Below are 12100 nucleotides of genomic sequence, written 5' to 3' on the forward strand. Positions count from 1 at the left end.
AATAAAATACAAATCATATTGTACAAGTTGAAATGCAGGTACCCAAGGCACCTCTTGAGTTTTTTTTTAAAAAGCTTGTAGTATGAATACATTCAAGCTTGGTTAGATAAGGACAACATGCATCTTTTTTTTTTCATTTGCCAACCAAGCACAAAGTTATTTTTTACTGACTGTACATTAAATATACTCAAGATATGGCCTCTTACAATATTTAAGATATAGCAAGGACATGGCTGATTTTTTTATATGTAAAAAATTGGCACTAATAAGTGGGTTTATTGGTCTTTTCTAACTGTATAATTTAATTTAGTACAAAGTCTGTAAAATATCAGAGTATATATTGTTTCTACAACATGGTATTGCATTTTTATCTTTTTACTACCGTGATCTGTGACAACTGCAGCAGCTTCATGTTGTATTTTTTTTACTGAAATTATAAAATCCATATTAAAAAAACATCAGTTCTAAAAGTGTACAAAATATTCCTTAAGCGACGGAATTCAAATGTATGGAATACTTTTTTCCAAGGAAAGGATTACGTTCTTGAGACCTTTTTATGTTTGAGATTTAAAGCACTTTTTGCGTGAACTGATGATGGTTTGTAATGAGAAGATTAAACCTGCATTGACCAGAATGCACATTTGAATTACACAGGCCTTTTTCTGGACAAGTTCTGAATCTGGATCCTCTGCCTGTAACTGTTGTTTAGTGAGCAAAAACCAAGCACACAGGGACCAATCATGTGATTAACATCATGCTTAGGTTGGCCCCCGAGAACCTTAAAGAGAGCTTAGCACAATCAAGGAAGTCACAGCAGCAACTTTGCGGCTGTGGGTAGAGATGGACTAGGATTGCAAATCAGGGTATTTAAGGCAACCATTGACTCATAACTCAGCTAGATGAGATGAGCTGCTAGTGAGGAGTAGAGCAATCCGGGAAAGGCTTACTGTCTCTCATGACACAGGCAGCTGAAGTCATGTGGCATGCATGCTGCAATGCAATGCAATTCCGTGCAACACAAGCCACCACTTTCGTTGCATTCATTGCATCATAAAGGCATGCTATTTAAATACTGACATTGGCAGTATCTGATTCTCGGACGTGAAAAGTCTTGACTCATCCTCCTTACCAAATAAGTGCACTAGGTGGGAAGAGGCAAGATCCTTATAAGGTATTCACACCACACACACTGAAGTATAGCTGTGGATCATGTTAATGCTATCCCAGATGCTACTAAGGAAAGGGATACCCCTTGGAAGAGCCCAGTGGATAGTAACTGCAGTAGTAAAAGGCTGGCCAGGCTAGTTAGCAATGCATTTTAGGAATGTCAAGATTATAAAAAAGATATCCCTCTCAGTAAGGATGCGGGATGATATGAGAGCAATGCCCTTGGCATCCAAATTCCAGACTGGCTTTCTCTGTGCTCACTAACACAATGAAAGAAAGATACTGATTTTTAACATATACTTTTAAAATGACCATCTCTTCCACATTATTCACAACTGTCTTTATGAAGGTGGTCTCTTGGACTGTTTTCTCATTCAGTAAAAGCACATAGTACAGTCCTTCTGGGTCTGCATCACTTCACTTTAGAATGTAGGGAGGAGGGCTTGAAACACATATCCCCCCCCTTTCTCTATATCCCAACTCTTTCTTGTTCCATCCCCTTTTCTCTTCCCACCCCTTTCCTCTCTTTTTGTTAGGATGCTTCCAGATGTCTCAGTATTTTGCGGGAGGAATTCAAGTGAATACTGCAAATGGAGGGCTGCACAGTTCAAGTGGATTAAAGTGTTCCGTTGCCCTAGTGCAACAAATCCACTTTTTAAAAAAGAATGAGACTGTGGTTTGGGAGGTGATGGGGAAATGCATTGAAAAGTTTGGGAGCTCCACCAGATGATCTATTTATTGAGCGTTCATACTGATATGTTGGGAGAAGCAGACACATTTTACATACAAAATGTCCCAGTTCAATTCAAATTCCCTGGTATCTCCAAACAAGGATCTCATGTAACAGGGTACGGAGAAGCCTCTGCCCAAGAACTTGGAGAGCTGCCACTTTAGAGCAGAGGTGAGCAAATCAGTCTATTTCCAGACCATGTCACCTTTGTTTGTGCACACCAATAAATCCACTCTAGCCTGTTTCCACATTAATCTTTGAATCCTCCCCCCAGAAAACCCTCATCTTAAATGTGTTTTCTCTCAACATGTGCTTTTCGAAACATGTTTTCTCTCTAAATAGACAACATTTCTAAATATATTTTCTCCCAACATAGCATACATTTTAAAAGATATTTTAATAAGGTTTTTGTTTATATATATTTATTTATAAAAAGACATACTGCGATTTCATAAAAGTATCAGAGCTGTTTAACAACAATTATACATAAATAAAGAAACACATACAAATAAAAATCAGAATTCACTGGCTAACTATTACAGAAAGATTTTTTCCTGAGTTGTTTGCATAAGCCTGGTGGTGGCATAGAAAAGTTTTTCAGCAAGCATTTAAAAATTAATACACCAGATGCCTTCTGAATCTCTATTGGAAGAGCATTCCACAGGACATCTGGGCCAATAACTCTGATGTCTCCGTCTTGTGTTGACATCAGATGACTCTCATCAACTCGGGACAATCAGCTATGCTCCTACAGATCATCTCAGGGCTCCAGCTGGGATATAAGGGTTCAGGAAGTTTTTGAGCAAGAACATTCAGGCAGTGAGAAACCCAGCAGATAACAGTTGTGATCTGCACATTAGTCCAGGAGGTGCAGATCAGGCCAGTTTTCAAATATCAAATTCCTTAAGTATCCTTGCATCAGAGCAGAAAATACTGGGATAGGCAGACTCATAGTCTGACTCAGTGTAAGGCAGCTTCGTATATTTGTGTAGTACTCGGAAAGAAAAAGAGTGCGTGTATGATTACACAACATCAACTTAAACATTTTCTCTATTAAAAAAAGGGAAGGTCCATAGCTCACACTCAGCATTTTCTGGGCTACATCACATGGAACATATAAGAACATATGCGATCAGATTATTTGCCTATCTAGCAAAGCATCGTCTACTCAGACCGGCAGCAGCTCCTCAAGGTTTCATGCAGAAGTTATTTTAAATGGAAATGATAAGGGCTGAATCCAGAATCTTCTGTACATAAAGCATGTGAGCTACCACTGAGAAAAGATCAGATGTGGCTAGATGGCTGAATAAGGCAGATTCACATATTAACATGTTATGGAGAGAGCAGGTGTTTGCTGGCATGCACATTATCTGTGACATTCTAGGTAAGTTACAGCCTTCCCCAATCTGGTTTTCCCCAGATGGTTTGGACTTTAGCCCCCATCACCAAAAGACACCATGGCTAATGGTCAGAGATGATAATGGGAATCCTAATCCAGTATCATTTGGAGGGCACCAGGCTGGGGAAGGCTGTTTTTGAACCACATACTGATTGGCGATAGAAACACGGTCAGAACCCTAAATGCAACAATACAGCGACTAGTACGTAGAGACAAAGAAAATCATTACAATAGTTATTGCATAGAAATAGAAGAGGACAAAAAAAAGGGAAGAACAAGAGCCATATTCCAAAAGATTAGAGAAATGAAAGGGAAATTTAAACCAATAGTAGGGATGTTGAATAATCAACAGGGAAACACACTGACTGATCGAGATGAAATAAAAGGAAGATGGAAGCAATACACTGAAGAACTCTATAAAGAGATGCCAGTATGACAGATTCATTCACAGAGGAACTGTATGATGGAGAACCAGAAAATTTAGAATGTGAGGTAAAAGCTGCTCTTAAAATACTTGGAAGAAACAAATCAGCAGGAACAGATGGCATACCAATAGAGTTGCTACAAGCTACTGAGACTGAATCTGTCCAAATTTTGACAAAAATTTGTCCAGAAATATGGAAAACTAAACAATGGCCCACAGACTGGAAGCGTTCAATATATATCCCAATTCCAAAGAAAGGGGATCCCAGGGAATGCAGTAATTATTGAACTATTGCCTTAATATCCCATGCAAGTAAAGTAATGCTCAAGATTCTACAACAAAGGCTCTTACCATATATGGAGCGAGAAATGCCAGCTGTCCAAGCTGGATTTAGAAATGGAAGAGGCATCAGAGATCATATCGCAAACATACATTGGATAATGGAACGGAGCAAGGAATTTCAGAAGAAAATCACCCTGTGCTTTATAGATTACAGCAAAACCTTTGACTGTGTAGATCATGAAAAACTATGGAATGCTTTAAAAGAAATGAGGGTGCCACAGCATCTGATTGTCCTGATGCGCAACCTATACTCTGGACAAGAGGCTACTGTAAGGACAGAATATGGAGAAACTGATTGATTCCCCATCGGAAAGGGTGTGAGAAAGGGGTGTATTTTATCACCCTATCTGTTTAATCTATATGCAGAACATATCATACGGAAAGCAGGATTGGACCAAGATGAGGGAGGTGTGAAAACTGGAGGGAGAAATATCAATAATTTGAGATATGCAGACGATACCATACTATTAGCAGAAACCAGTAATGATTTGAAACGAATGCTGATGAAAGTTAAAGAGGAAAGCACAAAAGCAGGACTACAGCTGAACGTCAAGAAGACTAAAATAATGACAACAGAAGATTTATGTAATTTTAAAGTTGACAATGAGGACATTGAACTTGTCAAGGATTATCAATACCTGGGCACAGTCATTAACCAAAATGGAGACAATAGTCAAGAAATCAGAAGAAGGCTAGGACTGGGGAGGGCAGCTATGAGAGAACTGGAAAAGGTCCTCGAGTGTAAAGATGTATCACTGAACACCAAAGTCAGGATCATTCAGACCATGGTATTCCTGATCTCTATGTATGGATGTGAAAGTTGGATAGTGAAAAAAGTGGATAAGAGAAAAATCAACTCATTTGAAATGTGGTGATGGAGGAGAGCTTTGCGCATACCATGGACTGCGAAAAAGACAAATAATTAGGTGTTAAAATTAAACCAGAGGCACATGTTACCAAATTCTTGCAAGCTACACAGCAAGTGGATTGGACTGTGAAAGACCAACCCAAATTGTGTTTGCATTCTGACAAATTTGTAGGGCAGTACAATATCTCAGGGAGGAGGTCAGGTCTCCTGCTCCCCTGGTGCATTCACTAGAGCTGCTGAATTCCCCTGCTTTTTAAAGTTGGATAGAAATATCTGTTGGCTATAGGTACATTCTTAAACTGTGAGATTCTTTGCCTATTAGTGAACCTATCTATTTGTTTTAGTTATCAGTTTTTGATAGCTTTTGTTGTCTTGCATTTTAATTGTATTTGTTTTGTTAGCAACCTAGAGATCTTATGGTATGGGGCAACTATATAAATTCAGTTAATACATACATAAGATGAGTGTAAGTCTTGCATGCATGCAGTATACAGACATGTAGCTACCAATTCCTATCATGTGTAAATGGGGTGTAAATCCCAAGCCGGGGGGGGGGAGTCTGGCTTCCATCTTTGTGGAACAGTCTAGGATTGGCTTACTTTTTTTTTTTAACTGGACATTGGCTAATAGCATCTGAAGCAATTGTTAAAAAGGAATAATGAGGAGTCAAGATTTTCTAAGCACTCTCCAGACAGCTCTGCAATGAGTCACACAAGCCTGTGAATCTGCTTGTAACTGGCAGGAACTCATGAAGCAACTGAGGCAAAAAGTGTAGTAAGAATTTAAAGCCTTTAAAAAAACCTCTCCCAACAGGATATTGTGGAGATGGCCGGTGTGACATTAATCACGTATTTTCACACTGGGCCCTTAAGACTGATGCTCCTGCACTGTCTGGAACCCTCTCCTATTCCCCCACAGTCGGAGGTAGTTTGCTTCCAAATACCAGTTGCTGGAAATCACAGGAGGGGAGAGTGCTCTTGTGCTGAGGTCCTGCTTGTGGGCTTCCCATGGGCATCTGGTTGGCTACTGTGAGAACAGGATGGACTAGATGAGCCACTGGCCTGATCCAACAAGCCCTTCTTATATTCTTATGTTTAACCCAGGCCAACTGCAACCTTCCAGACCACATCCAGTTCAGTGGTTATTACGACCCTTTTAAAAACTGATGTTTTACTCAATGCTCTTTTATTGCTGATTTTTATTTATCAGGATTTATTTGGTCTGCTAGGCAAAGCATGTAGATATATGAATTTACAATAGGAAGAGACCCTTTATAAACGTGGTTTGATTAACAGAATTTTTTTCTGCCAGCTTTAGGGGACCCTCTTATCCTGGACAAGGTGGATCTATAAATTATGACTTCTCCTGTAGCTGCTTCTGTCCTTGCTTGGGTGTCTTGAGCCCTTTTCCAATTTTAAAAAAATATCTTTATTTTCCCCTTCCAGGTGGCCTCGCAACCAGGTACTGACCAGACTTGCTTATCTTTAGCAACATTTACTAAATTATGTGCTTTCAGACCATGTCTTGTGCCAACTGCATTACAATGCAAGATAGTCAACCACACAACTCTGAGATGCTGCACAGGAAAATATAATTAATGGGATATTGAGGTATTTCATCCCTCGGAGTCTTGCCTTAACTACCCACCACTGTAGGTACACAGTATACATTTTTTCAGAAGCATCCAGATCTAGGTTCACCAGGTTGCCCCACAGAAGTCACATCCACACCATACCTTTAAAGCACTCTTACATCTCATAGCTTCCGACAAAGAATCCTGGGAACTGTAGTTAGTTAGAGGTGCTGGAAACTGTATCTCTGCGAAGTTATTCCTAACAGCACCCTTAAAGTGATTTAAAAGTGCTTTACATGTATGGTGCAGATGTGATCAGAATTCACAACCAAAAGGAGAGGCACATTCTCCCGCCTGCCTTTCCCCAGTCCTTTAGTCTGCCCATCTCCTTGGCACTCCTGCTTATTACAGTAGACAGGGGAAAAGAAGGTGTCAAAAGAGTCAGGGTAAATGGGAAGAAGCTGTATCCACTTAGTTTCTTGTCTCAGCAGCAGCTTAAAAGGGAACTTAGTGGGGGCAATCCTGTCCAAACCTCAGATATACTAAAGTCCTAGACCCAGTTCAGAAGTGAAATTTTGCACTTGATTTAGCTGTATCATCTAAAGGTACTGCCACAAACCTTTGCAAATACCAATCACTTCCACGGAGTTATGCCTGGAGATTAGCTAAATCCATTTCAGTCTGTTTTCAGGCCTGGTTTTAGCACTGAAACAGCCTTGGTCACCATGAGATGGCCTTTATTAGGACACAGAGGGGGTGTGACCCTGTTGGTTCTCCTTGACTTCCCAGCAGCTTTTGGCACCTTTGACCATGGTGTCCTTCTAGATCAAGGGTAGAAGTTGTCATTACCAGACAATAGTACTAGGGGGACTCTTGCGGATGGCGTTTGAGCAGTGGGTTCCCAACATCTATATGAATCTGTTGGGAGCTGTTATCCAGAGATATGGAACATGGTGTCATCAGTATGCTGGTGACACACAGCTCTGTCTCTCCATTCTGTCTGAATCAGACCACTGGTCTATCTCAGTATTGTCTACACTGACTTGCAGTGGCTCTCCAGTATTTCAGACAGTATTTCTACCAGGAGATCCTGAGGACTGAACCTGGGACCTTCTGCATGTAAAGCATATGCTCTATCACTCAGCTACAATCCTTCCCGATAGTACTACTGCACAAGGCCCTAAATGGCTTGGGACCCAAGAACCTAAGTGTATCCCTCCAGTGTCCACTATCTTGGACCCCATCATTAGCAGGAGAGACCCTTTTGGTAATGACAGCATTGCATGTTGAGAGGTTGGTGCTGGCCCATTACAGTGCCTTCTCAGTGGTGGCTCCCTCTCTGTGGAATGCCCTTTCTGGTGAAGTGAATCTCTTTCTCTCATTATTAACATTCAGGAGGAATTTAAAAACATTCCTGTTCATCCAGGCTGAAACATATTGGTCCTAGCAACCTTGAAATTATTAGCTGAGAGGGTGTGTGACTGTTTTAAAATGTTCTTAATGTTCTTCAAATGTTTTAAGTAGGTCTTTATTTTATTTTTAAGTGTTTTGTTTTGCTAATTTGTTGCCTGACCTGAGCTCCTTTGGGAGGAAAGGCAGGGTAAGAAATAAATAAATAATATTTTGAATAATCAATGGATGTATCTGAATATTCTCTTAAGGCTCCTCCAGACAACCTGTTTATTGAAGATTCATCCTGATTTACTTGCACAAAGCCTACAGGAAGGTTATATAATGACTGTGCATTCCTTCCAAGTTGTCTGTGGGGAGGTTATATGACAAATAATGAGCATTCATCCTGATTTACTTGTGTGGAGATTATACATCTTGCCACCAATCAGCTGCTCATCCCACACTTTTTAGTCCATTTCCCCGTCACTTTCCTGTTTTTTCAAAATGTGGTGCCAAAGCGCTTTCATCCACTTTAATTCCACAAACCTAAATTTCTAGTATGAAACTGAATCCCTCCCGCAAAATGCTGACGGTCTGAAGGCAACCTTAGTCATAGATACTCTGTGTAATTGTTTCAGCAACATCATATTATGCGCTGACTATTCTGGGGAATTTGGACTCTGGGGCTGTGTGGTTTCATGAAAGTAAGTTATCCTGCGGAGTCAGCTTTGCATGTGTCTCCCAGCCCAAGCTGCCTTGCAGATCATCAGGTGATTCAAAGTTAATTGCTGATGTAATCCTGGAGGTGTGGAAGGGGTGGGAGGGCTTAGCCAACTCACCTGATCTGAAGTCCTAACAAAATACTCCTCTTGTGCATAAATATGGAAATCACTGACATCACATCCTGGCCACACAATCACTTCTCACTGAGAAGAGGCTGCAATCACAGCTTGCCTGCAGTCTTCCAAGCTCAGCGTCATCTGGCTACGTGGTTCACCTCTATGTAAATTGCAGCACTCCTATTTCTTTTAAGTTCTGCTTCCCTGTAAACGACAGACTGTCACGGCTAGGGGTGGCTGTGCTCATTTCCAAACCTGTGGGGATGTCTTCTAACCTAGGATTCCTGAGGGCAGTCGCTGCAGCTGTAGATTGGAGCAATAAAGCTTGGAGTCTGAAAGGCTGACCGGCCAAGGGGTAGAAGACCAAGAAGTGGTCTATAGGCTTGAACATGGAACTGGATGGAAAGGGCTACACCAGTGGCAGAGCCTCTGCTTTTCATACACAAGGCTCCAGGTTCAATCACTAGTATCTCCAGACAGGGCTAGGAGAGACCCCTGTGTGAAACCCCGGAGAGCCGCTGCCAGTCAGGGTAGGCAAGACAGAGCTAGATGGACCAGTGGCCTGGCTTGTTATAAGGAACCTTCCTATGCAGTGACATCACATCTGTGTCTTCAAATGCAGCTCATGGCTAATAGCTGTAAGGCTGAGTGTATACTAGGGACAGAAAGCTCTCTTCATTTCGGTCCTCTCATTTTCACATTTTTCCAGTCTTAAATTCAGTTCGCCACATTTCTGCAACAATTTGCGATTTTGAAAAAAATCCTTATGAAAATTCTTCAGCATTTTAGTGTGAATTTCTCCTACAAAACACATCTTACTATGCAGTTTTGACTAATGCAGCCGTTTTTGCAAGCAATTTCTCCTAATAAAAATGATTTTGTATGTTATTTTCACTAATATATCATTTTTATGCACATTTCCCCCTAATACATGCATTTTTGTAAACATTGGTTGGAGAACTGCATTGTAAAATTCAAATAAGTGCGCATTTTAAAGAATGGCTGTGTTTCAGTTCTTGTATTCTTTTGGAAAGTGTGAATTTGATAAATTCTGCTTTAAATGTGAACTGAATCAAATTTGTCCCCCATCGCTAGGGTGGACAGGAGTGAATTCAAAGCAAGGAAATGGTGGGTGGGAGAGGTGTGCTAAACCTTTTTGTCAACCACAATTCTCCCCATCTTAACCCCTCACACCAGCTACTTTTCTCTAGCTGGGCTCCAAAACAACAAAAAGCCCAGCTACAAGAAGCTACCACACTGAATCAGTCTATTTTGAGTCAAGACATTAAGGCACTCCTATTAAGAATAAGGCAAAGAAAACATGATGAGGAAATTAGTCACTGAAAGTCTCAGTAGGTGAGGAATGAATGAGTCCATTCACGTGAACCCTCCCCTTGCAATTCACCAGGAAGGGTGGTGTGATACCAGTCAGGCCACAGTCCAGATCATGACAGGAGATCAACATACTTGGATTCATTGCAGGTTACTGTATCTTTAAAATGTGCTGGTGTTTGTTTGTTCATAGTATTTGTACAGAGGAGCTCAGTGGTGGAGGACATGTTTTCAACATATAAAGTCTGAGGGCCAACCTGAAGTTAAAGGATCTCAGATAGCAGGGCTGAAAAAGACACTGGAGATCTATAATGGGATCTCCAGTTTAGGGTGGCCAGTTATGCGCTGTCAAAAAAGAGGGTACCAATTTGTCTAAAACATGCTAATTTATTTATGCAGACACAAATCTAGAAAGAATGGTTTGTATTCAACTAAGAGTAGACCCAATGAAATTAATGGACCCAAGTTAGTCATGTTTATTTATTTCAATGGGTCTACTTTGAGTAGAGTACTGCAATTTAAATAGAAACACAGTATATCTCGCCATAGTGGAGAAGGAGCCAGGTGAGCTGTGTGTCTGCTCAGTCTGCTTCCAGGTGTTGGACAACTTCAAGGCTCCTGTTCTCCCTTTTTATGGTTCCTTATCTTTAAACCAGACCTGGACTGGACAGCCTAGTCACTTGAATGAGTATTTGTACTATTTGTACACCCTGATATGGAGGTATAGAAATATTTACATAAATACTTGACACTCTCAAATAAAGGATGGTCCTCTGACAGCCTCTCAGAATAGAGGATTGTCCTTGGTAAAGTAAGACACAGACCCACCCTACTCCACTCTCAACATTGAGTTTAAAGGCAACTCCCCCACCCCGAACCTGGCATTGGAAAGGGTTTCAACTCTTTCAGCCTGCACCAATCTAAATGCTATCTGCTCCTTTAAGGAAGCGTGTCTGTTTCCCCTAAAGTTATGAGCAGTCTGGAGGATAATTAAGGCTGCATCTCTCCTAGAAATCAGTGCTAGATTGGGGAAAGGCAGGGCAGAAAAAGATAAACACCCCCTCCTCCAGCAGCACCATAATCCTGATCCACTGCAGAGGCTTTTAAAATAAATTAAGAGAGACAGGGCATCTAATCATGGATCTCCAATGTCTTATCTAGTTTGGCCCTGAGATCCTTGAAAACCGCCTGTCAAAGTAGATGCTACTGTGCTAAATGGGTCAAGACGCTGCTGCCACAGAAGATAGCTACTTAACTTGTAAAGAATTTACTCTCGATTGTCTGCGCCGTCCACTATGCTTAGAAGCCTGCATGCAGTGGGTATTCTAGACCAATCTGGCTGTGCAAAATGATACCTGCATATGAATAAGTTTATGGACCACCTTCCTTGGTCTTCAAATTTTTCAAACCATATCAGAATAGTTCAATTGTAAATGCATATCATAATTTACAGAAACTTTTAAATAATTGTGTGGTTTTGCTTTTTTTTTAAAAAAGTTGTTAAACATCAGTGGGATAATTGAGGCTCCCAATATCGGAAACTGTGGCTGTGCTTTTAACAGCAGCTTGATGTGCAGACATTAGCATGTGATTTAGGGCTGTGAAAAAGACACCTGCTACTTTCTACAGTTAAAAGCACAAGAGCAAACAAGGCCATTTTTCTCTTATCACCTGGCAACCCTAGGCTTGCAAAGTATAAACATATACACATATCACCAAATCTTTATTCTTGATGAAGTGGACAGCAAAGTGTATGGGTGTGTATGAGGGTCACTGCCAAAGCTCTACCCCCCAGTGACATTTGCAATGTTTGTGTCACTGAATCTTTATGCCTACTGATTTGCATGGGAAAGGGTGTGAGACAGGGGTGTATTTTATCACCCTATCTGTTTAATCTATATGCAGAACATATCAGATGGAAAGCGGGATTGGACCAAGATGAAGGAGGTGTGAAAACTGGAGGGGAGGGAGAAATATCAATAATTTAAGATATGTAGACGATACCATCCTACTGGCAGAAACCAGTAATGATTT

The sequence above is a fragment of the Rhineura floridana genome, chromosome 7 (assembly GCF_030035675.1).
Source record: "Rhineura floridana isolate rRhiFlo1 chromosome 7, rRhiFlo1.hap2, whole genome shotgun sequence".
Classification (NCBI taxonomy): domain Eukaryota; kingdom Metazoa; phylum Chordata; class Lepidosauria; order Squamata; family Rhineuridae; genus Rhineura; species Rhineura floridana.